At 40.9% G+C, this 26,787-nt stretch overlaps 1 long non-coding RNA gene across 2 annotated transcripts; it reads right to left on the reverse strand.

Annotated features, from left to right (window-relative positions):
- Positions 1–3,772: 3,772 nt before the first annotated feature.
- LOC104152543 (uncharacterized) lies at positions 3,773–21,583 on the reverse strand. 2 transcript variants are annotated; one of them, XR_695987.2, is made up of 6 exons: positions 21,286–21,583; positions 20,802–21,082; positions 15,792–16,802; positions 14,285–14,413; positions 12,173–12,790; positions 3,773–3,908 (listed from the first exon to the last, which is right to left on the reverse strand). It is a non-coding gene; the product is annotated as an uncharacterized lncRNA (long non-coding RNA). The 2 variants fall into 2 exon arrangements; XR_011139687.1 differs by lacking the exons at positions 3,773–3,908; positions 15,792–16,802 and having other exon boundaries at positions 11,566–12,790.
- Between the last annotated feature and the right edge of the window lie 5,204 nt (positions 21,584–26,787).

Consider the following 26,787-nt stretch of genomic DNA (forward strand, 5'->3'; position numbering starts at 1 on the left):
ACTACAATGAATAGAAAAAGAGCTCTTTATTTTTCATACTGGATTATTAACATAAATCTGTAATACTGAAGGAGGAGAAACTGGAAAGAATCAGTCACTGCAAAGAATGTGGAAATCTAGTCAGCATGGTTAGCCTAGAAATGTATTTCATTCACATTTTGAAACACAAACAGAGACAGCGTAATAAATGCACTGAAAGTTCATGAAGTGTTTTCTAAATTGGGCATATGAAGAGGAATTTGAACCTGGTTCTCGTCTTACTTATAGCAATAAGTTACTTCAAGAAAATACAGCATAGTGGACAAAGTGAGGTGAGAAATTTTGCTCAAATTAAATGGCCTTTTTTGTTATTAGAGCTCATAGATCTATTCCATACAATTCTATGCTTAGGGAAGGTCATTTTAGCTCAGGAAAATATTGCTCCCATCACACTACTGCTTCTCAAATGTTACTGATTTCTGGTTTATAGCAGTGCTTAGTAGTTGTGCTGATCCCTGGAAAAGCATGTCTGCCTCAAACACACTTAGTTTGACCATGAGACAGAGGATAAAGGGAGTCCGTTACCCTCATATTGTAGCTCATGCCCCAGAGAGGTTAAATGAACTCACTTGCATAAGGTGACACAGGAAATCTGTAGCAGGACCAGCAGCTGACTTACTGATCTATTTTATTCTCCTTGAAACTGTCTGTCTTTGAAAGACCATCTTCCTGTTTCTTTAATTTTTCTGAATATGCTTAAATTTTTGAAAGGTGAAGCAACATAATCAAAGAACACGTTTGGTACTGATGTTTGTCCAGGAAGTTTCTCCTGACAGCACCCTCTTCATTTTTACAATCCCAGTTCCAAACAGTCTATTTGCATCACACTGGGGAAGTCCTATTCATCTTGCAAAATGAACCATCTGTTTTACTTCAAAACAGAGATAACAGACAATGAGATCTCAGCACGGAAGGGATTTATTTTAGAATCTTTGTGTAAATTTGTTAAAATAATTTACCTTGGAACTTCAAGCTATAAAAAATGGTCAGACCAAACACTGGCCTGCAAAGACCATTAAATATGTTTAAAATGTCAAAGTTGGCTTAACACTCATGCAGGAAGTAAAATGTCGCAGAGATCCCACCCCTATCTTGAGAAACTATTGATCTGTATGAATTGCACTGGTATGAATTGCATCTTTTCAGTTCGAATGAATCACAAATTAAAATGAATTAAAGTATATTTACTTTGATGGCAATGTCAGCACATACAAAAACATGTACAGGTTCTAGTGTAATAGCTATTGAAACTGTTTTACATCCCATTTATCAGATTTCATGTCAAAGGCACTTTTCAACTTTGGTATTATATATTCACATTTACAATAGTTATGCCAAGTCCACAGAGAGGTAGCCAATTATACCCTCATTAAAGCCTTGTTATGCCATCTTAAGAGTAACACATAGCTTTCTTCCACCTCAAATCGCTGTGCCCAAGGCCACCCAATAAATTGGTAATAGCAGTACAATTAGAACTTGGATTTCTTGGCTCTTAAGTCTACACTTCAACTACTATACCCTCTCTCTCTGTCTCTTTCTTTCTCTCTCTCTCCCCTCCCTCTTCCCCTTTTTGGTCTATATCAGGCTTTGTAAGTTACAAATACATGTAATGTCAACTCAGGTAACCCTTGTCACAGCTTGCCCACTCACCAAGAAAAACATGTATTCCTCACCAAAGAATAAACCATTGAGTATTCACAAAGCAGGGTGTTGTGATTCACTTGCCTCTTGAGGTTAAAGGAGCTATTTTCATCTCCATTCTGGTAATATATTCTTCGAACTTTTCTGTCAATATAAAATCACCTAAAACTAAGATTTAGTTGGTCACCTTATAAAGCTACCGTATTGCAATTTAATATCCAGGTAGCAGCTTCATAGATAGAACTGAAATGCAAAGTCAGCTTTGCATTTCGGTCCTATTGCCGGTCCTAGTGCCAGTAGAAAGACCTCCAGGGATGCTAACGTGTAGGATCTTTCTGAAGATCACCACAAAGATGTGCCCTGGTTAATCTGGCACCTTGTGTAGCAGAAGGTGACTGCTACCCCTGTACCTAGGTTTGTTGCAACAAACAGCAGATCAAGGGCTGGGAAGAGCCACCTGTGCTTTCTCTCACTGAATTTTGGCAAGCACAGCCAGGCACATATATGCAGTGGTATTAACTTCCAAGGTATTCTCTCCTTAAACTTCTTTGTACCATCTGTTTTCACATTTTATGAGGAACTATTTCACAAGTCAGCGTCAAACACCAATACTTCTGTTGATGCCAAAATGAAGCCTTTCCCTTCTCTATTTCCAGCCACGATTGTGGATTTTTTAGTGTTAAAACACACACACATACACACACACACACAAGCAAAAAGAAGTCTTAATATTGAAGGGCCCTCCTTGAGTAAACTACTTTTACACAACAAGTTGCTTTACTCTAAATTATTTTTTAAAAGGGACATGTAATGAATGAGTTATTATCTGAAGTAGTCTAATGCCAGTAAAACATGCTTGTTATCACAAGAATACATTTACCTCATGGGATTTTTCCTCAGAAAACCATTTTTCCTTACTTCACACTGCCCTTTTGTAGCCATCTCTATTGTCTTGTGTATTTACAGCAATTATCTTGTATCAGACTAGGATATAACACACAAAGAGTGATCTGCCCTGGGCCATAGAGAGAGGCATCTGCATTTCCTTTGATTTATAACTTGGTCTTTTACTTATATAGCTTGATATTATGCTATCTTTTCTCTCTACAGCTGTCCTCTGAGGATTATGTCTTTCTGGAACTCCAGACTATGTTTTTCAATACTCTTAGTTAAGATACTAAGTGCTTTCTGGCTAAAATCTCCTTAACTACTTAACATAAACACTTACACAGTCTTGAATCTCTACCGCTACATCAATCTACATTTCCTAGCATTTCATTCCAGTTTCAGCTACCTGACCTGACTCTAATAACGTGCAAGTCTCCTTGCAGTCTCATCTTCAGCTAATAAGAGGTTCTCTTTCTCAGTCTCATTTTCAAATCTTGACACTAGACAAGTGTTTACTTTAAATCCACTTCAGATTAAATAAAACCATCTCAGCACTACACTACATTGTCAGCTACTCATTTCTTCTGCCATCTCCCATCTAAGCTATGGTTTGTTTGATAACAACACATTTTGTCTTGTTCAGTTGTTTCCTTTGCAGTATTTTCACTTTCCAAAAGCCTTGGTTAATTCCAGGGGCAAGAAATGCTTTTGTAGTCTGTGTTGGGATTTTGTGTGGCATCAGAACAAACAACTCTTCTCTCAAATGTACAGTGATGCAATATTGCCAGATTTCTGTGCTTCATCTCCACAGATCTCCCTCATTCTTAGCTGACCTACAGTCTGTGAAGCAGGGAGAGTAGAAGCTGAAAGCACTGGTACATCAAGGCTTTCTGAATCAGACAGACTGCAGATTGCTTATTTAGTCTGAACTTATCACTGGTATACAGATAAAAGAAGTTTCTCAGGTGCGTAGAAATTTTCAGCTCATCTGAGTGAGCAGGCTTTCAGCTGCCTTCCAGATGTGACTCAGGGTGTTGATTTGAATCAAACTGTCTTCATACCTGATCCAACATCCAAATTACTGACTGAAAAAAATATTAGTTTAGGTCAAAAAAAGGATAACAGGAAATTTTTTGTCCTAAATGCACACACACAAAAAAAAGAAACTCAGCTACCTTTTGGCTTTTTTATTTTTTGCCTTTTTTTTCTTCTTCATCCTTTTGGGTGGCTCTAAGGAACCTTGAGTTTCAAAGAGGGAGAAGCTACTTTTCCTCCTCTGGCTTGTAACTGAAGAAGCACTCTATCGTCTGTGTTACTTTCTTCCAGTTCAACAAAAAGGACTTCATAAAATATAACATAAAAAACTTGTTATGATTATCTCACATGTGAACTTTTCCAGAGTAAGGTAAAAGACAGGAAAAAGGTAGGAGGGAATGGGGAGAGAGCTCACTTGCATGCCACAGACCTGAGCAAACGTTTACTCTTTTGACTGTAATGAAATGTGCATTTTCTACAGGGCTGCCTTAAGTATAACCATTTCAAAGAGCTTAAATCGTGTTGCAGCTCATGGATATTTCTGTATTGTTGTCAGAATAGAGGTAACCCCGACGCCATGAAACAGCAGTAACACTATGTCCAACACAGATAGTGTAGATAAGCTAAAAGCAATGTAACCTTAAAAAAAATAAGGCTGCTATTTAGCTATTGCACAGAGTAGCAGCCCAGCACTCCGGGCTAGAAAAGCCGATGACGCAATAGCCTAATCTTTAGTCCAAATGCATTTATAAAGGAAGCATCCAAGCTGCAGCTTCCCAACCAAAAGCACCTTCTAGGGCAGCATAACACGAGCTGAGACATTTTTTCAAATCACAGGGAGAAAAAAGAAAGGATTTTGGCAGGAGAATGGGAGAGACAGACCAGCCAACTAGCAGAGGATAGGGAGAGCTGTTCAGTCACTGTCTGCCGAATGAGAATGGGAGGCATGCAAGGAGCTGATCCAAAGCACGATGGCAAGAAATGTAAGGCAAAATATGAACATCAATTCAGACCTAGTAAGACACCATGCACCCAGTGTTTTTAAGCAGCAACAAAAATCCACATCCCTTTTTTGATGCCCAGTAGCTATAAGACTGCAAGTTAAATAAATGGCAATCCAGAATGACAGCATTTAGATGCCTAATTACCTCCTGGTCACTGTAATTTATTGGACCTGCAAATCTCTCTCTAGGAAGGTGGGAGCAATTCAATTCCTCTTGAAACAAAGGCAGACTCGACAGGCACTTATCTGCAGCTACAGGTCCTGCGGAAAGTGTCCTGCGGAAAGTGTTCTCGGGCATAATTCTGCGAGGTTTCTATCAGATTACACCGTCGTGACTTGGGCTTTTTGGTTGGATTTTTAGCTAGAATTATGACGGATTGCTCCTCTCTGTGTAAACCCACAGAACGTACATTTCCTTCAGCTTTTAAAAACAATCTTTTAACCACAGAAGCAGGCACGATTTTACAAACTTGTGTCACTGGAATATTTATGCACGCTACTTTTTCTGAGTCTGAGCAGAAGGCAACAGCCTATAGTTAGTACAACCTGAAAAGAGATGCATAAATTACCTTAAGTATTCTTTCTGTTTCCCAGGTGATAATGTGACTTTGGGTTTTTTTATAGGAGGAGAACAACACAGGATTATAGTAAACAAACTTAGTGACAGACTCAGCCCTTCTCTTCACTCGCCAGAGCTATTCCCTCTGAGATAAGGTAGGATAAATAGGAAAGAGGCACAGCTATGCCCAAGTGAGGCCATGATTGTCTATGGCAAGTTAGCCTTCTTTGGGCTTAAATGTGTTTTTTTTACAGAAGTAAAAAGCTGAAAATAGAAAGTCTCTGCAGCCCAGTGGGAAATAGGTGAAGACTGTTATGCAACTCAGTTGGTGACTGAAGCTGCTTTCATATCCTCTCTCTCTAGTTCAGTGAGGTGTTTATAGGGAAAGAAAGCCAATTCTCACAGAGACATGTAGAGGTGTGGAGCAGTGCATTGCACACACTTAACTGCATTATATAATACTTTCCTGAAGCGATAAGGCTCACATGATGTACATACATAAATAGGCATTTATTTTTAGCATAACCCTCTTCTAACAAAACTTTTTGGAACTCCCTTTCAAATGATTTTATCATCAGAGATTTCTTTTCTTTTGATGTAATAATGAATATCAGTGTAAATACAACACAGGCCAAACAGGGAAATCTCTCCAATGTTTGAATTGCTCTGTGCCCAGCCTAGGAGACCGACTTCTTCAATACCAACACATCCCTGAAAAGAAGGATGGCTCCTGGCAATGCACACACACATATGAAAACCATAAATGGGATCCTACTGTTTTCTACACTGTTTTAATAGACTACGCTTACATGCGTGGGATCTATCGCAGGAGGAGCCTAATGCAACCTGACACGCAGATTAGGAGCCCGCTCTCTGCATTATAAACTTCTGTTTCAGATGTGTTCAATCTACAACACTTGTTTTTCTGTTTGCCACTGTAGTAACATGCTTAATCAATTACAAAAATAAGGGTGTTTCTAAGACATGCCATCTTAAGTGTTCACAGTACTTGGGATAATACTTTGGAAAAACTTAATGGCTACCTGTCCTAGAGCAATTTAGCTCATTTTTTCACAGATTTTAAGCAGATCTTTCTCCCGATTCTTTGTTATTATTTCCATATCATTCACCCCATATAACTTCACTTCCTTTTGGTGAGTGACCAGCTGATAGTGGTCAAGGCTTTTTCTATAATTCATGAAGAGAAATAAAGATTTCATCATCAACACACACAGGCGCACACGCACACACAGACTCCTATGGAGGTGCTCACACCCGTAACAGACGTAGGCAAAGAGGTTACATCTATACCACTGTTGGTGGTACAGGTACCACATGCCTGTTCCAGGCATGAGGGCTGGAAAACCTGAGGTCAAGTAGTCTGCACGTACCATCTCTATCACTGCACGTGCTTTTGAAGCCTTTCCAGGAATGGCCCCAGCTCCAGCTTTTCTCACTGACACCGGTGATGTGACAGTGTCCCAAGAGCAGGTGGGACCTCAGTACCTGAGGTGTTTCCAGCTCTTTCATAGCAAGGCACGGCTACATCTGACTGCACCCAGCCCTTCTGCTGTGCCCCAGGGCCTGGCCCCACTTGTGCTCTGGCAGTGAGCAAACGCGAGTGAGACACCCCCCCCCCCCCCCCGCCTCAGAAAACCTTGTTGAGGCAACCAAGCCTAATGACAGCGCTGTGGGGCCAATGCTGTGTTTTGGATAGCAACAAGATCTTTTCCTCCCATTTTGTCATTTAAACACCCTGTGCCCTTTTTTCTGAACTGATTAGAGCTTATTTCCCAGTTGAGATCCCAGTGTGAGATGCTACACTCTGCCTGTCTGAGTTCTCCACAACACATAAAGTGTTTTCTTTTTTCCTCTTCCAAAATGCTGTTTAGAATTGATGTATACTCTAAAAAGGCTGCTGCAATGCCTGAATTTGCACCTTAAATTCTGTGCATCACGCATCTTACAGGGGTTTATGAAGCTTCACTGAAGTTAGTGAAAGCATGGGGGTATGTTTGCCTGAGAAAAGACCAACTGTCAAGTAAAGGACATCAAACTATAGCTGACAGTTATGATGACTATCATTGTTACTATGACTTATCTCTTGACCTAAGTAAAGAACACCTCCCACTGCCATTGGGTATACGGTGTTATGATAGAAGTGAGAAAGATGTAACAACAAATATCATCTAAAGGAAGTTAAAGCAAGAGAGGAACACAGCCATATCTCTGCGTAAATGGGAAAGTACATAGCAAACCACAGCGCCAGTCCTTCTATTTGCAAGTACAGTGACTAACCACTGCCTTTTCCCTTGCTACCTCCGGCTTGGCGCTGGTCGCACTGCTGGCCAGACAGGGAGCCCTGGCGTGAGCCAGCCCTCCTCCCGTGGAGGGAGGCATGGAGTGTGGCTCCAGTGCTAGAATAAATGTCAAAGTGGTGAATCTGGCATTGGGAAAATGGCAGTGACAGATCAGTGTTTGCATTTAGTATGCTTGCCACAGCAGTCACGTCAAGGAAACTGTTTTCTGCCTGGCTCTGATATCTGGTCTATCCAGCTCGTTAACTAATGGTTGACGCGGATAGCAGCGATATGGGGGCATGGCTCTGTGCGACTGCTGAGCAGGTCTCATGCGTAGCAGCTTCGGAAAGGGGCTGTTCCTCCCCCCTCACCCTACTGCCATCTCCTTGGCACCTCCAGTGGCAGGGAGGCACTGGGACCATGCAGCCGAGGGAGCCCAGGGCACGAGTGCCCTTCTAGCTGCCAGCTGGTGGGTAGATAAGCTTAGCTGCAACCTGAAACTTTAACAACACCAGGAGTTGCACAGTAAGTTTTAGTCACATGCAGATCAGCTGCAAGTCGCATTAAATTGTGCTCAAGTTAAAACAGAGCCAGAGGTACAGGTGACAGGGTCAGGCAGCTGATCCTGCCTTACTTGAGCTCTTCATCTACATCCTAGTGCCGTTAGGCTTTCCACAGCCTCCAGTGAGGCAATCCTTCCTTTGATGTGACTCAATGATCTTTTCAGGCGGTTTATTCCACAACCTGATCTGCTTTAGCACTGAGAAGTTTCTCTATACCTGACCTGAATCTCTGCTTCTTTACATAGAGAGGATCAGCCTTCATTTTATTCCTCACAGTCTGGGTAAGGGGAAACTATTTTTCATTTTAAATGTTTGTGCAGCATTATTATCTTCCTCCAGATTTTGGCTTTTTATTGCAGAAGCAGGGAAATAGAAGGCATATCAAGACAGAGATAGAAATAGAGATAGAGATTGTCAGAGTACATTATGGGAGAATCTGAGCGTGTTGTATTATCTAGACTATGTGTAGGTCTTTGTGTAGGAGGATGCTTTTGTTCATATTCACTAAAAAATATACAAATATACACACATACACATTAATTCCCATCATTCTTCCTGTTTATCATAACAATTCCCCATTAATTAGTTGGTCTTTTAATCTTACACAAAAATTCTGTCCTCTACAAAAGAAAAAAATCTGAATAACCTCTAAATGCAGCCAAGCTTCAAACATAGTGCAGTCTCCATGATAGAGGCACTAAGAAGAATTTTTTCCCCTACATGTCACTTACTGAGCTTTGTGAGCCTTTTTCTGGAGCAGCTGGTACTAGGGCAGGATACCGGTGTAGATGCCTCAGCAGCTTGATCCTGTATAGTAATCGTTATTTCTGCAGTTTTAATCGAGTTATACATTCCCGAGACCATGATTTATAAATATTATCTGATTCCACATTAAGGGAGACACAGAGCTAGTGCTCAATAGTATAGGACAGTGTATGAGCAAAAGCCCCATACCTTCTGCTGCCCATTTGTTGTATTTTCCGTAGCTCTGCTTTGTACTTCTGCTGCCTGTAATGCTGGATATCCCCAGAAAGGCACCCCACTGACTTTCTGCCAGACAACAGCCCCCCAGTGTTGTTGCAGGCATGAGATATGTAACGATGACTTTGGCTGCTTCCTCCGCCCTGACCACACCAGAGTGGGTTTTACTTGCCCTGTTCCTGCATCTCTGCACAGCATAGAGGACTTGCATCCAAATGCTTGATACCAAATGACTAGAGCTCAGACCCACACTTGAAATATGACTCGGTCCTCGCCTTAGATGCTTGCTGTACTGCTGTGTTGGGCTTGAGCAGAGTACAAGCTGTGGGTGACCAGGCAGAGCTTGGGGCTGTGGATATTCAAGAGTCGCACGTCTACACTCCAGGCCAAGTGCTGACCCATGAGACCGCCAACAGCTTCCCCTCCCCCTTGCGGAGCTTAGCACTAGTGCTCCTCTCCCAGGCAATTCGTATCTATGTTCCTGGTTGAGCTTCCCAGATTTTGCCCTGAAAAAAGTCCATGGCCACACCAGTCTCTGTTTATGAAGAAAGGCTCATTGGTTTTGTTTCTATGAAGACCTAAACACATCTCAGAATCCCGAAAACTGCTGGAAAAGCAGCAGTCCTCCCTGTGATTTAGTTTTAGAAGATACTGATTTCATTCCTAGAGGGTAGTGGTAATGCTGGCCATAATCATGGGGGCTATGCCTAAGAAGAAAGAGAACTCCCCTCCAACTAATTTTGACTGACTGAGTACATTACAGCAGAAAACCATACAGAGAGTGGATAAAAATGCTCCCTGGTATGATAGGTTCTGCCTTAGTGGGACAGATCCATGACTGCTTCACATCAAGGTTGTGTCAGTGTAAATTTACTGAGGAGAAGAACTGTTATCCTTCAGTCGCAATACGTTTAATTTACCCGGATCTCAAACAACTGGTTAATGATTTAATGTGACGATGCTAATAAGTTTTTTTTTAAACCCTGAATAGCAAAATGATGAGAGGGAAAACCCAGAGGAAGGGTAATGATTTCTGGCTTTTCAAAGTTGCCCGTTCTGAGAGAATCATTTACCGTGTTTGGAGCCATCATAGTGAACCAGGTGAGAGATGGCATTTCCAATAATCAGCTCCTGAAAGGCAAACTGAATGCAGTCTGCCTGTGAAAATTGGGTAAGGACTGAATTATGCATGGAAGAAAGGAGGACCATATCATTTGCACAGCAAGCCATATATTTTTCTCTCTCCATGTTCTCTTTTTGCCTCAGCAGCCTTCCCTAGCAAAACACTGAAATAAAATCCTCGCCTGTGGGAACATAATGAATAATTCTTTTCTGGACATATTCAGCCTAGCCCAGGGATGGCCACTGGTCTTAGTAGCGTAGCACTTGGATGAACAAAGTCTAATTAGCTTTCTGGCCCAGTAATCTGAAACGTCCTATTAAAAATTTCAACAAAAGATGCTAGCAGAGAAAGATATGCTTTTTATAGCATTCATTGCGTGAGCCCATTTCTTTAAGAACATCCTTTTCAGTGACCGAGATGCTTCTGTAGCTGGTAGGAGCTTGCACACTGCTGCAACTGCCCTTCATGTTCGTACTTTGGAAAGAAAAAGCTGCAGATGGAGCATGGGCTAGCCAGTGGAGTGCGTGCGAGGCAGACGTCTCCTTCTGCCAGCCGTCTCTGTCCCCACTCTCGCAGCAAACGTCAGATAAAGAAGAACTAGGAAACTGTTTTGACTGACATGGCTATTCCCATTTGACCTCTGTGGGGCATGGTATCTCTCCCTCCTCGTCTGCTAGTGGTTTATCTCTATTTATTTACTTTTTCTGCCTTAAGTTCCCTCTGTCAGTCAAGAAGTGAGGCCTATTTTCAGGCCTGAACTGACACGCATCTAATTTTTTAACCTGTTGTTTTCTCCATTTACCGTGCATTTGCATTACTGCTTTTTAAGTACTGGTCCTTCATTATGTATCCACGGTATTTTTTTCCTTTAATTCTTAAATTTATCTCTATTAAATATGTCTGTTAAAAAACGCTTCTTTTGCCGAAGTTGATAGTTTTCTCTGAGATTTTATCAGCTTACCTGAATTTTTATTTCTGTATCATTTGAAGACTAACCACTCTACAGCTGGTGGTTTTGGCTTGCCCATTAATAAAAATTGTCAGGACTGAAGGAAGAGTTTGGCCATTTAAGGAATGTTTTCAGTATTGCTAAGAGAGCCTGCTGAGAAACAAACAAGTTTATATTTGATATGATTCCATATTAACAGAGGTTGACCTTATCTGAGGGCAGCCTTAAAAGGAAAGTCTGTTCAGTCCCAGGCTTGAGAGTAAACAGACAAGTGGTCCTTATGTAAGTAGTAATAAGTGCTTACAACATTGCTCAGCTATCTTCATTGTTCCTAGCTGTACTTGTGCAATACTTTTGTTTGTTTAATTTCCTTTCTCCACTGTAATCTTAATGTAGTTGTAATGGATTTGATTATATGTTGCTCTTCTTGGCTTATTACAAACTGCTGGCAAACAATCCAGAGCTCGAATGCATTCCTGCAAAATCAGCTGTTTAATAACGCCAAATAACAAACACATTCTTGGTGGAGAATTTGTAAACTGAACAAAGGGACACATCTCTGCAGTATGCTAAATGAATATGTTGCTTATAGTTAACAGAGAGAGGGAGGTACAAAGAAAAAGAGCAGAAATAGAAAAGATTGCACTCTAAAAACCATACAAAATACTTTTTTTCTGTAAAGCAGGCATCACAAACATAAGAGAAATGCTGTGGGTGCAGGATATAGGATATATGAAAACTTGTTTGGGGTGACTGGGATGTCTGACTTTGTCCTGCAGCTCTCATAAATAACATACTTGTCCCAAACTTACAGCAGTACAAACTCCCAGCCCTTGCGGCAGCTCATAGACCTTTGTCTGCTGTTTTGCTCCCGGGATGCCAGAGTTTCAGCAGAGGAGCTTCGGTCAGGTCTTTGAATCCCTTCGCTGGCTCCTGCTCCTATGTCATGTCAAACAAGCTGCCTATTCTCAATATCAAGGCCCTCAAAGCCTTTCCTCTATACCTCATCATGAGTAAGGATTCTGTGTGTGTGTGTGTGTGTGTGTGTGTGTGTAAATAAATGTATACTTAATACATATATACATACATACATATGGGCGGCGGGGCATTTTCCATGTCAGGATCAGCCTAGGTTAGAAGACTCCATCACTCAGTTGTTAAGCTAGTGTCTCCACGTTTTTGCTGCTACCAGGAGCCTCCACAAAACTTTGCACTGCCTTAGCACAGATCTGGCCTGATGCTGCACTTTGCTGCATTGCTGACATTGAATGTGCTGCCCTGGTGCTGAGGGCATTGAAACACCTTCTCACCTCCCTGGAGAGCTGTATAATCACCGGATGAGACCCCACTCTGGAACGGGACTTGCAGAATCCCTCTGGTTAAACAGTTTTTTCATATAAAATACAAGGAAAGAAGAAGCTGCAGAAAGTCCCTGTAGTCTGTTGGCTGGAGTATTTCTCTGTAGGAGCAGGTTTCCAGGGGCTGTTTTAACTGTTGATATCCAGTACAGCAGAGCTAAAGAAGAAGCTGAGAGCCTGTAATCAAGGCAGGGAGAGCTCTGTTTATGAGCCCACAGGGTAAGGAAAATGGCATCACCGGGATCTGCAGCAGCTTTGAGAAAATCCAGCTTTTCATTTCCTTTGCTTCTTTCCAGGCACCCATTACGAGCTCTCATTTGGGGCCAGTTGCATAACTGTGTTCAAACCAATCTGAGATTTTTTTTTTTAATAATAAAAGAAAAATAAAGCAAAAATTTATTTAGTTATTAGTTTCACTTCTGAGACAACTCTGACAGATCCATTATGTTCATCTGTTTTACACTAGGCCCTTGCCTTATGCTAGACTTGTGAGCTATTTGGGCCACAGACAGTTTCTCTCTGCAGAGTTCCTGATTGCCGCAGTAATAGGAGAAGAAAATAATTGGTATAATCTATTGGGGTTTGTTTGTAAGAATAAATAGATGTTGAATGTTTCCTCAAGTGAACACAACCACCATGTTCCTTTTTTAAAATTCTTTGATTTGAACTAATCACTCAGGGTCATTGTATACATACGTACGTTTCAGACTTGCATCCCCATGGAGGACATCTTGCAAGCACAGACTGAAGTTTATTTGGTTAAACATAAGCATGTTCTCCAAGTGTAGCGCCAAATTGGGCCTTCAGAGAGCACGCGACGGCTGCCCAGGCGCAGCAGGGTGATTCTGTACTGATTAAATTGAGGGGTATTAATGCTAGCAGTTTCCCTAACCTGTTCTCCTTCATACTGAGTCAGAGAATGGTCTGAACTAAGTGACTGCTCCCTCTGCCCAGAGACCCCTGACACAGGGACTTGAAATTACAGGTCTGAAGAGGGATTTCTTCAAGCCTCCCTGCCTCACTCACCCAATGCAAAATCCTCCATGAGAAAAACCTCACTGCATTAGTTTTACAGGTATTAACATGTTTTGTAAGCAAATCAATGCCTCCCTTTCAGTTTTCCCCAATACTGGTCTTGACTTGAGCTGTTTTGTGGTGGAGGTAAGTAGCACAACCTGTAAATATGAAAAAGCCACTGCAGAGAAGGTGTAACTGTGTGAGAGACAATTGGCCATCGCCGAGGCAGACATGTAGAAGGCCAAAAGATCCAGCAGTTTTCTCATTATTTAAAGTACTTTTCAAATAGAGGTCAGGAATACAGTCACCCTGAAAAGAAAATAGTCCATATCCCTGGATCTGAGCACACTAGTCACTTCTGTATAATCCTGGCACAAATGAATATCGGTGTGTCTCTGTAAACCCTAGAAAATCGTTAACACATGGAACATGGCAAATATACCATGAGCAACTTGGTTCAGAAGAATGAGCAGTACCCGATGCCTTTGCCACCTCCACCTGGAATTTTCCTATCAAGGCTGTCTCTGAATGTCCCGCAAAAGCTGAAATCTGCAGAAACTGTTTACCTGCCTAGGAGGTCTGGCAACATGCTCTCTGGTAACACCTGCTCTGCAAAACTCTGCATTAGATTCCAGTGTTCTCCCAGCTGCAGCTCTGACTTGGTTTGACTGGCTGTGCCAGACAGGATGTCAGCCCTTGCTCGTGGTAACAGGAGCTGAAACTAGGAGAAAACTTTGGGCTCTTGCAAGACCGAGCATTAAAAAGCAAGAAGAAGCAGCCTTTTTTCTTGTAAAGGTGATGAAGGTCCACTTGCAGTAGTGGGCTTACCTTTGGTGGTGTGATTATCTGGACAGCACGTCTAGTCCTCTATGTGCATGTGCAGTCTTATTCTTCACGAGATCAAAGGTAAATAAGGATAAGCCACTTAGATGATCTTCCCCAAGGTTTAGCCACTGTCTGAGGAAACACTGCGTGAGCCAGCCTACATGAAGTAAAATGCTACCCATTGACAATCAACGGAAAAGTTGACACTCATTTCAGTGAGCTTGTTAATTCATCACTGTTTTCCTAAATTACAATCAAGACATAGTGTGCAGAGCTTTATGAATGTACACTGATGCCTATAAAAATGCAGTATTGCAAAGCTGAAGAGTTTCTGTTTCAGAAAATTGTGAGTAAATCTTGCCTATTCTATTATTTTCAGTAAAATCATCTGATCAAAAGTACAGTTTTCCGAAATAAAACATACAGAGTTGAAGGCAGCTAGCATATGCTATCTTAGTGAGTATATTTTCTGAAGCAGGCCTTCCATCTGTTTCAGAACCTAATTATTACATCATCTTTATGTAGCCAGATTTACAATGAGGGAGTTAAATGCTTATGTGAGTGCTTCTTACAATGTGAAATGCAGCTGTGCATTTTTAGAGACAGAACAGAGCAAAATGTTCTAGACACACTGAATTTCATTTTTCTAGTGTGTTTATAAAGAATATTCCTTTGTAGCAAATATTTTTCTCATTCCCTTAGTCACGCATAATTGTATTTTGAAGAACCATACAGCACCCACTTGGATTGCAATAAAATGCTGAATATTTTTATCTGTCAAAGACAAAATTGCAAGTTTAGTAATCAAAACAGCGGTCTCTATTAAAAGCGCTTAGATCGTTTTCCCTAACCTAGCTGTCGCCAAATAAAGACAGATTAAGATTAATTGCAGTAATTAAACGAAGGGACAGGCTACAGCATTAGCAGCAGCAATGTATCACATTCATTGTTTCCAGATATTTTATTCAACAAGAAAATAGAAGATCACATTAGCGCTAGCCTATCCTGTGCACATTTTCAGTAAGAATTAAACCTTCAGCTGATACTCAGTTACAAGGGATGTGACTGTATACTTTGCCTAGCATATATTTCTTTAAAAATTGCTGGTAGAAGCAAGCCAGATTTATAACACATGGATTGGATTAATTAGATTATAACCCTCTGAAACAGTTTCACAGGTGCACTTTTTTTAACTAATAATTTTTTCTGGGGTTTCAAAATTCATCTGACAAGTTCTAGTGAAAGGAAAGGGAGAACAGAGATTAGGGTCTGGCCAGAGCTCCTGTTATAAGCAGAATAAGGAATGATCACCATTTTCTTTATGCCGTATTTTTTTTGCTTTTGGGTGGCATTTGGGTTTTTTTCTGCTTTTGTATTTTGTTTGTTTGGGTTTTTTTGCTTTAAAAGTCACCCACTCTCCCTGAAGCTACTTTCAGTCACAGTATGGGATCAGGTTGCAGCGCCCTTAGGCTCACAACAGGACACTGAAAATTAACTGCATCGTATTTACCAGGCTTCACTGCAGACTTTCAACATTCCTGAAAGCCAAAATGTTGCTTGTTGTTTCCACAGAGACGGAAAGAGAGGACCGGTTCATCTCCCTGAGACACACTATGTCAGGATAGAGGGCCAGATTTAAAAATGCAGCTCGCATTTATGATACAGATCATTGCACGGGTCATCACCAGTTTTTGGGCAGAGGAGCATAGGCTTGGCATGATTCCTTCCGGCGCAACTCCAGACCTCCTGCTCTCCCAGGACACTTCTTCCCCTCCCTCTTGTCCCCACATCGCTCATTACAAGAGCAATCTCTGCTTAGCAAGACATGATCTGAGGTTATTCCAATTAAAAATATATAATTCCTTTGATAACCAGTTCGGTGTGGCGTAAACACACCCTGTTTTGGCAGCATTCGTGCAGCTCAAGGCTTAGTCATTAGTCATTAGAAGAGAAATATACAGGTTAAGAAATCAATAGGCAGTTTTGCAGGCAGAAAGGCAGCAGAAATTGGAGAGAGCTGCATTCTAGGAGGCAAACCTATTTTCTCCATGTAAGCTTTGAACTGGAAAGTGAACCTGATGCTATGAGAAAAACATAAAGTGTAACTGGGGAGGGGGAATGTGTCCTTTGTAAATAATTTCCCCTGAGTAGTTGCCTGTTTTGATATCTTTTGATTGAGCTATTTCTAGAGCTAAGCCTCTACTTGTAAATACTGATGTTAATCTTGTTTCAGAAATGTTTCATCCTGGCAAGACATTAATAAATAGTGCACCAGTAAATGTTTGGAGTACAGCCATGAACAAGGCCTTGCTGTAGCAGACAGATCAACAGCAGAGGCAGGTGAAGAGCAGGAGAGGGGTTCCCAGACGCCTTGGTGAATCTTCAGACCCATTTTGATCCAGTCAAGCCCTCGTCTGGTTTTTCATAAGCATTTGTACAAAACAGATTTAGCTTTTGTTACTGCTCCCAGAAAACAAATGCCAGTTTGAAGGCTGAAGTTTGTTTGAAGAGAAGGAAAAATCTGAGTTGGTGGAAAAAAGAGATACCCTTTAATGGTTAGGTCATCCAGTAGGTCATCCTTACAAACAAATAAAACAAGACAATATGTGTTCACACTCTTGGGCTATGATTCTCTCTTCCTGTAAGAATTACAGCAATATTCACTACAAACCATTCACTAATTGCTTACAAAAAAGGTTAGTTACACACTCCAAAAGGTAGTTACACACTCCAAAAGTGATTCATGATCATTGACTTAGGTCCACGTAGCAAGGGGGTCTGATTATGAGGAACTGAGCCCTGCAACAGTATCTGACTCTTGTTGCTTTTGAAAACCATAACCTGTATGCAGCAGTCTGCTAAATAATGAGCAAACTACAGGAAGCTGTCACTTGTTGCAATGAATTGTCATCATTAGCTGTGTTGTGGTTAAGGTAAAGATTGGTGGCCTGGGCTAAACAGTCAGCAATAGAGCCCCTCTGTTGACGTTTTGTACAAATGCAAAGCGTGCTGTACAAAAAAGACAGATTCAGCTCTGAATAGTTCCAGTCTGGATAATTCATTAACAGAACAGAGACGAATGCTATTTCCCTTATTCAGTGCATAGTCATGAATGAACTTATACCATTTATTTGGGGCTAAAGGCTTGCTTGCCCTTTATGCCAGGTGAAGAATATTAATAGCAACAAGTGTCACTGGAGGGAAGCGGCTCTTTGGTACAGCCTGTCCGTTGACAAGAGTCTGATCCCCTGTCCAGTTGAAGAGCAAGACTACAGCTGCCAAACAAATTGCTTTTGTTTGATCTTGTAACTGCAACCATGTAGGGAAAGGTGCCAAGTATGATTTTGAAGTAGCCTTCAAAAGTAGAGAGCTAAAATGAGAGGCTGCTCCATGTGGGAACACAGCAAGCACTGGAGGAGATGGTTTTGCCTGACCTGGGAAGACTTACTGTTTTCTCATACAAGATGGTGCACACACTGTTACACAATTTAAGAAAATCTTGGATGCTTTGTGGCTTGGGAAGCATGTGAATTTTAGCCTAATCGTTTGAATGCAACATGCAGCCCATGTTAACAAAAAAGTGTTTTGAACCATATAGAGATGTTAAAAACCCCAAACAGAATCTGGCAGGGACTACGTTCACCTTACTTTTCCATAGCTTTTCCATAGACTCTTACAGCCAGAAGAATGTTGCTAATGGAAGTATATTTAGGGCTAAGTTTTTAACAGTACAGACAGCAACATCATGATTTGCTTTCATTTTGATGAAAAGAGATAGGTACGTTAGCATAAAAGTCAACAACTCATTACAAAAGTCACCATCTAGTGGTATGCAAGAACATGTACTGCTGCTCTTTAAGTTTAGAGGTTAAATAAACCTGTTGTTTTAGGGACTGAAAATAATGTCTTCAGTGCAGCTCAGAATGAACATATGTATTTAAAGTTATATATCTCAGTGGATATATATATGGTATATAATATTAGAATATATAATAATATGTTTGGGGTGTTTTATATACATGTATTAATATATTAGTATATAGAGATATTCTAAGTGAATTTGGTATTAGTCCATATAAAGTTTAGTTCAAATGAAGCTTTAATTCATGTATTTAAAACGATGAAGTGCAATAGTGAAACAGCTACATTTGTTTGTAAGCTATCTATTTTTTTGTCTTTTTCCCTTCTCTACGTGCATTTATATTTGTCGCCTCTCTTTGTATGCATCTATAGCTATATATATGCCTACAACTGATGGTCCATAGGATGACATCAAAGGTGTCTGTATTTCTGACCAGCCAGCTGAGTTGCGGAAAGAAACCTGTGGTTGTGTGGTGTTACTCTATAAGCACTGGAACAAGCAACATCTCCACCAGTGCAGCTATCTGTTCAGAGCGAAAGCTGTTAAGGCTAACAGTAAGAAGCTCATTATATTCCAAACTCTTACAGATGAGGCAATTTTTCACTCTTCTCAGCTGTGGTAAAAACTGAGGACAAACACAGCATTATAGTCTATTCAGCTTATATCTAAAAATGTTCTGAATTTATTTATCCCTGAAGAAAAGCTGTATCCAAGCCAGCAGTCTTTTTTCCTCTGGTCTACCTTTCCTATCTGCATTTATAGTTAATGTCTTCACTCAGGGCCAAGTCTTCATGACCTTATATGACTTTTACCTAATCTTTCCTCCTGCATTAGTCACCATATGAGGTTTGTCTGACTAAGGACTAGATTAAAACTTCACACAGAGAATGTGCACTGGAACTTCCTGATAGAAAAATCTTGTCGCAAAGAAGACATGATATAAGATTACAAAGGTGAACTAACGGCAAGCCATGCCATTTCTGCTCCTGGGCTTCCAAAGCACTACGAAATACACAGGGTGGATTTGGAGGTGGAGAAATGAGGTAGGCATGGTGTGCAAATAAACAACTACGATTAGTACTCGGCCACGTGGAGTGTTTGCTGCTGGGACTCCCATGGAAAGAGCAGTATCATCTGTCACAGAGGCTAATAAAAGGTGCTAAAGAAGGCTGACTTTTACTGTCTTCACCACGAGGTCGCTAATAGCAAGAACTTGACCTCTTCACACTGCTCTAACTACAATCTACTTTTAGGAGATATTTATCATTGTGATCTCTACCATGAAGGCATTGTGGCAAAAGATCTTTCCATGGGTGAGTGCTGCAGTGACAGAGCCAGACTTCATTAAAGGCAAGAGCACAGGTAAAGGAATTAAACTGTCTAATAAAATGCTTTGCAAGCTTTGGGGATGAATCTTTGGAAAACCTAGTCTGCAAAGCAGCGAATCTTTTTACAACCCTGTCACCAGCTTCCCGTTCCCACCTCCTTATGCTGAAGTCAGGAATGAGAGGAAGAGAGAATACTCTATATAAGGACTCAAATATGGGATTTCATTCCCTCAGTAGCAAGAAACCACACATCATCTTAGGCACAGTAACTGCCCATACTGTTTATACTGTTGTAAATACAAATAAAATATTTTACCCTAAAATCCGTCATTTATCTACCGCATTGTAGTGCGCATTTATTTTAGCCTAGGAGCAGGCATGTGGCCAGTTACTGCTCATGTGAGCTAAATCATTAGGCCTTACTTGCCTGCCTGAATCTTTCAAGTCTGTCACACCAGGTCCTCTGTGGAGCCTGAGAAGTAGAAGAAGAGTGTCTCAGACTCATGGATATCTCTGCCTCAGATAGGCTGAAAGTCCTGCTGCCAATGGGAGGATACACAGTCACACTATTCCAGATTATGTATTACCCTCAAAAATGCAATTCAGTCTTTTCTTCTGAATGGGTTTCCTGGCTTACTATATTCTTTTCTTTTCTAAAGGCATATAATCTTACAAGTGGTCAAAGGTATATCTTGTTTGACCTCTCCATTTTACCAGAGCTTTTAAAAAATTCCTTTATACGGATGGTGTAGGCAAGATAGAGCACTTAAAGTTGGGGAGCTGTGGCACAAGCATAGAAGAAATAAAATCAGAAACGCCTTTGAAGATAAAGAAAAGCAGTAAGAAAGATTCTGAAAGAACAAAGCGGACTTAGGAAACACCTAGGCATCACCACAATTACTAGGAGAACACTGGAAAGATCAATAGCAAGAAGAGGCAGTCAGAGCTGCAGGTGGTGCAAATTAGCATAGCTCTGGTAAAGTCAGCAGTGCTATGCTGATTTACACCAACAGAGATTCAAGACTATTGCTAGGAAGGAATGTATAACAGCCCTACAACGCACAGATTTTACTGTCTCTGGAGAATATTGTTTCAGTCCCTCCCACGGTTTGTCAGTGACTGCTCCCTGGTGAGAACATGAAGAAGTTGTCAGGTCTATTAACCTTAACAAATGTAAATATGAACCCAAAATGTGGAAAAAAGGCTCTGATCTGAAAGGAATTTCATTCTAACAGAGTGCTGTGTTAAACAGCCGCTTAAGCAGCAGCCACAGGAACAGCAGCCACTGAGAAACAAAATTGTTCACCTTGTTCCTTTCAGGTTGTCCTACCTGCACGTTGCTTGGTTTAGCTGGCACCTCACGGAAGCAGCTGCACTGAAGCAGCTTTCCTCCCAGGTAGAGTCGCTCGTGTGATTTATTACAGAGAATTTATCTTGGGATTGCAGGCCTTTCTTCTCCAGTCAAGACTGTTGTTTGCAACTGTTCAATGCATCTGCAAACAAATCTTATCCACTGACTTACTCACAAAGCTGCTGCTAGGAATAATCCATATGTTTAGTTCTTGTAGCATCTGACTGGAGCCACGAGCCATATTCCCTTCTTTCTGTCCCCTGAAAGAATAGGATCTCCAATTCAGTGAAAAAGGTTATTTACAGGTTATTCTTAAACATGGAGAATGGTGTGGTGTTAGACCCAGGGCAATACTAAGAGATGATGTGGCATATGACTTTTTCCAGGACAGAGTCCTTAATGATTATACTTCCCATAAATATTATTGCAATAAAAGCAAGCAGTTAGAAATAGGCTTACCCACCATCTCCTGGCCTCATACAGGAGGGCCTGGGGGATCCTACTGCTCCAGGGCTGAGATGCCAGAAGCTGTGTGAAGTGACATATTTCTCCTTGTGGAAAAGCTGCTTCAGAAGAGTTCCCTGCACAGAGCACTTCCCTGGAAGGGCTGGGATGGGGTTAGAGGGAGGCTTGGGCTAGCTAATCCTTCACTTGGCAGATCCTTTCCTTTTCCTGCCAACGTAAACACACAAGCTTGCAAAAAATGCTGGATAAGATCCCACTAATATTCATTCTGTGCTTTGGGCTGTGCAGTATTTGCAAAGCAGCTCTGCAGCCCTTCTGCAGCATAAGAAAGAGAGATTCCAGTGTTTAGCTAATGCATTCAGGTCCAATTCTCTGAGGTCCAGATTCACAGAGAGATTTAAAGCTCACCACTGCGATGCTTAAGATGTCAGGGGCCTGGCTGTGCTTGGTGTTCCCAAGGCTGAGTTATGCGCTAAGGGGGGGACAGCTGGGATCAGGCAGATGGGCTGCAAATGCTGAAAGCATGAGCTGTGAAGGAGGGTTTTCTGTCTCTGGAATATTGTTTGGGGCTCAGGCTTCAATACTGTGCATTCAAGTGTTGGCAAATACACGATTTTTCTCATACAGCAGGGAGGCAAGAGGAGAGAAAGGATTCCTTTCATCTAACAGCTTGGAGTACAAGGGTACTTGCCCAATTGCCAGGCTTTGAACTTCTGAGCAAGCAAACAAAGTAGGAGTTCAGAAGCAACCAGAAATTTGCCTTTAAATATGAGAATATTTATGAATCATTTCCCTGCTATAGGCACACAACTCTGCTCAAGGAGGCAGAGGTAAAAGACAGGACTATACGTGAAGGAAGAACTTAAAATATTTAAGGGATGCCTGCACATTAGGTCCCTCTAGTTGCATTTGCATTTGGATACAAAGAACTACTTGTTTTTACTGTTCTTTTCTTCCATTAACAATAAGCTATTTAAACTTTTATGGAGGTTTGCTTTCATTTTTGAACTTTCTTCAGTTTGTTGGTTTCCAAGTCAGGGGTAAAATGGATAGCCCTTCATGTTATTTAGCATGAAATGGATTACAAGAAAGTGGGACATCTAGGAATAAAAAGTCTTTAGACTATATGTTCATGTAAGTGTAAAAAGTACGGCAAGGCAGAGTGTCTCTCAAATTTTGCTACAGATTTGTAACAATAAAAAATAGACTCAGAGGAAAGTTAGCCATGAGCTGTGTGATTTGAGCAGTTACCTTAACACTCAGTAAAAAGATGCAAAAACTCAAAACAGTTCAGTCTTAGAAGAAAATGCAGAACCTAGAAAAGTATAAAAAGGCAGTAATAGGAAGATCTGATGATACACTTGATAAATGCAAATCTAGGCTGTTTTCTAGTTGGAAACATATAAAACCTCCCTGTCACAACTGTGCCAGGGGTGAGAAGGAAGGAAGGAACAAATGGGCAGGCAAAGAAATGAAGGAAGAATTGCACCGATCTTATATGCATTGTAATATACTATTATCGGGGCTTGGGTAAAATACAGTATGACAATGAATGGAAACTAGTATCAAGATGATAATTTACAACACAGAGATACACAGAGCATTCTGTCAGTGTTTGGTAGGAGGGAAAAATAATGCCCGAGTCATTCGGAAAGTGCTGACAGTCTGTTTATAATACCCACATCTGTCACCCTGCACTCTGTTGTAATCACATCCCCCTTGATGGGAGAGAAGATCATGTACATCCCTAGGGAAGGATGTACTCGTATGAATCTGCAGGCAACATTCAAAGAACAATCCACTAGGAACTTGCCTAATTCAAAAAGCAATGGAGCATACAGTGCTTATAAATGAAGATAAAAAAATAGGAGAGAGAGAGAGAGAGAGAGAGAGAGAGAGAGAGACAGACTCATCACTGAGGAGACCTTTGATATAAAGTTGAAGAAAGAGAGCTGGAACTTGAGAAGAAAAATAATTTGATAGAAGATAGTTAATGCAAAAATCTGATGAAATGGTGATTATTAGTCGGGGCACTGACTTCTAATAAGACAGATGTGGCTTTGTCCATGGTAGGGAAAGATGGGAAGAATTCCAAGGATTTTGGTACCTCTGTTCATTTATATTAATTTAAGATTCAATGAGCAGGGAAGTTCTGTTTTGACTCTGATTTGTGCTACGCAAAAAGTTGATGTCAAATGACTTTAAAACAAACTGGACACATGCCCGTTTGCTTTCCTGAACAGAGGTTGATCTCAGCATACAATGATAGGTTTTGTTCCTAAAATGGATATGAGGCTTGCAGTTCATACCTAAGTAATTCCTTCTGAGCTGCACACAGCTAAACAGTTTTGATTCTCAAGGATCTATGTGACTTTTGGCTTTGGATCCAATTTTAAACTAATGTAAGTCTTAAGACAGTTGATACTGCAATGCTTTATTTGAGGTTGGGATCATAAGAAACTTGATGTTTCCCTTGTTTAGCACTTGTTTGCATAAATTAGTCCATGTTTACTCAAAACTTGGCCATAGTATGAACTCAGTCCAAACTGACGGTATAAGGCTTTGAAACCTATGCCTAGGCTTTCCAGAAAGCTAACAACCCTCAGAAAAATTGGCTGGTCAGAGTTGTGAGTTTGTAACACTCAACAGCTACAAATAGCTCCTAACTCCAACTAGCTTGAAGGGTTTTTTTTTTTTCTTTTAAAATGGACACTTCATACAATTATCATCCAGTGCTCCCTGGGTACAACAATCTGGTTGCACAGATAACTCCATAGGCACAATCTGGAATTTCATTTAGGGATAGAATAGAATTAAATGCGTTGAAAAGAAGTCTCACTTGTTGAATAACTAGAGGAAGTAAAAATAAATGCGTTTGTCGCAAAATGTCTATCCACCATGGAGCAAAATTAATTTTGAAGACTAAAACACATTGAACCTGAAGATTCAAACACTGAACCCAAATTATGGACCTATTAGTGAATATTTCTTGCTATTCACTCAACTTTGATGCAAACTGCACTGCAAGTACACTATAGCACTTTCAGTTTAAACTCAGTGCTAAACAATTATATTCCAGTCTGTCCATGTAGCTCAGCCTTGGAAACAAAGATATGGAGAATCAATAAGATTTTATGCTACGATGAATCCATAGCAGCTCAGAGAAGCCTATGCTGTTCCACTGATAACATCAGTGCAATGGCAGTGCCAAGGAAATGACAAAGATTTGAACTTTTGCAAGATAACGACCATGCTGACTCCTATTTAGTAAAAAAGGAGTAAGGTCACATGATTTTAGGAGCGCATGTACAAGCAAAATGGAACATTACAAACGTAATAAATATACCAAAAAAAGGAGACAAACTAAAAACACATGTTGTTGCTGGATTAAAACCTTTGCATAGACTTTATAGATTTGTGAGTCAGTCAGCTGAGTCTTCCTCCCTCCCACCTATCCTGTAGTGGAACTTCCTTGAAAAAAATAGCTTAGCGCTGCAGCTACACAGAGTTCACATTTTCCTTTTCAAGGAAGCAACCTGCCAAATACACCATTCCACCTTTGCTGCTTGCCTACGAGGGCAGAAAAACCACTGCATGCCAGAAGTTCTACCAATATTGCTTCCCAAATCAGATAGCGGAGCTGTGTGGATATAAGGACACCGATGGAAATCAGTATTTTCCCCCACATGAAGATGTTGAGCTCTGCAGGGTGTTTTGTTTTCATAGCTTGAGCCCTCAAGATCAGGAACGTACTCTTCCCTACGGTACGGCAGCGAGCTGTTTCCTGCACACCAGGTGAACGCATAGCATGCTTGTCAGAGGCTTAAGACTTGAAAAATCAGGGAATTGCCTAGGAAAATAGGTATACGGGGATCAAGTACCTGCCACATATGCCTTCCGTACTGTAATTGCACAAATGCCACTATAGCGTTTTTACAGCATTCTTTTTAGTTTTCGTATCTGATATGGAAAGGATTCCCTGTAATTAGGCAGTACTCCAGCTGTTTTCATGCTGTGGATTTGTATATTTGAACTGGTTTATGCATGCTGCATCTGAATTCAAGTGTATTTAAGCTAAGAGGGGATCTCATGAGTAGAGTATGTGTTCCTCAGAGCATCACAGAAGAGCCTGCACATTCTCCTAGAGCCATAAGACCATGAGGTATTTATTTACATCCCACAACGTATTTGTTTCAAGCATACCTGCACGGGAGCTTTACTTCTTGCAGGCTGCAGAGGTCCTTATTGTTCATCTTCTCTCATTTAGTTTGCAAAATAAAGCTGTGGCATCCTTTATTTTCTATCTCACCTGAAATATCTGTAGCAGTGCACCGTGTTTAGAGAGTTTGAACCTAGAAGAGATTTTCAGATCGTCAGCTACTGCCCTTCAAACTGCCCTTTGAGTAACTTGCAATTGGAGAAAAAAAAAAAAAAATCTTCGGAGAGCATGCCCGCTCTGGGAGACATTGAAAGATGGATAATCCATCACTTCTCCCAGTAATTTGTTTCAATCACTCCTACATAGAACTATTGGTTTTTAGTTCAAATTAACGGGTTGTTCTCTTCATGCTAGTGGTTTTTTATATGCCCTTCCTTGCTAGATTAGATGGACAATTCACCCTTAGTATTTTCTCCCTTGGATGTATGCATACTGTAATCAAAGTACTTCTTTATCATCAATTTCTGTAGCGTCCTGCACCAACTGCATGTTCAGCCTTCATGCAAAAGTTTATGGGAAACTGTTTCTCAGAGGTAAAGAAGTTAGATCATCCCTAGCCCCTTTTACATATACAACTAAACCTGTTGATCATGCACAAAATCTGTAGATTGCTCCTTGGCTAAGTATCCTTCTGAACACTTTCTAGAGTTTCACTGACCTGTCACAGTGTGCTGCTACCTGGAACAATTTATCAGTATTGCATCTCTCTGTGAGACTTAGTTTTAAAGAAACTGAAGTCTAATAATGCAAATTTATTTATAATTCCAGTCACTATCAAAGACAATCTTTGGAGACTTGTTGCGCACACTGGTGCACAGACCTTTTTTAGAAAAGCTTAAGTAGATTTTTACATCCTGCGGAGTGTTTTCAGAACTTCCTCTGAGAGAGATGCTCACTGCGATGGCTTGGTCCAAAAACTATATTGTCTAAGTTATAAGCTTTCATTTTGGGCATATAAACATTTCAGGAATAGAGAATAGCGGAAAATGGGCTTTCCTTGAAACCACCTGCAGGACCTTCTTAAATTTCTCTGTAAACTCCATCAGGCCTATCATACAAGCAAAGTAATTCTCATTTACCTGTCAAAGCTGAAACATGTCGCAAGTCTGTGTGGCTGGGATGATGCTGAAGGGTGCTGTGAAAGTCGGCTGCTTCCTCCAGCGCAGGAACTCCAGGGTCACTGGTCTAAACCTGCTGGAAACTTCTCCCTAAAATTAGAGGCTTAGTCCTACTTCCAGGGACCAGAAGTATAAAGGGCCAGAAAAATGAAGGACAATACTT

This window comes from Struthio camelus, chromosome 2 (assembly GCF_040807025.1).
Source record: "Struthio camelus isolate bStrCam1 chromosome 2, bStrCam1.hap1, whole genome shotgun sequence".
NCBI lineage: Eukaryota > Metazoa > Chordata > Aves > Struthioniformes > Struthionidae > Struthio > Struthio camelus.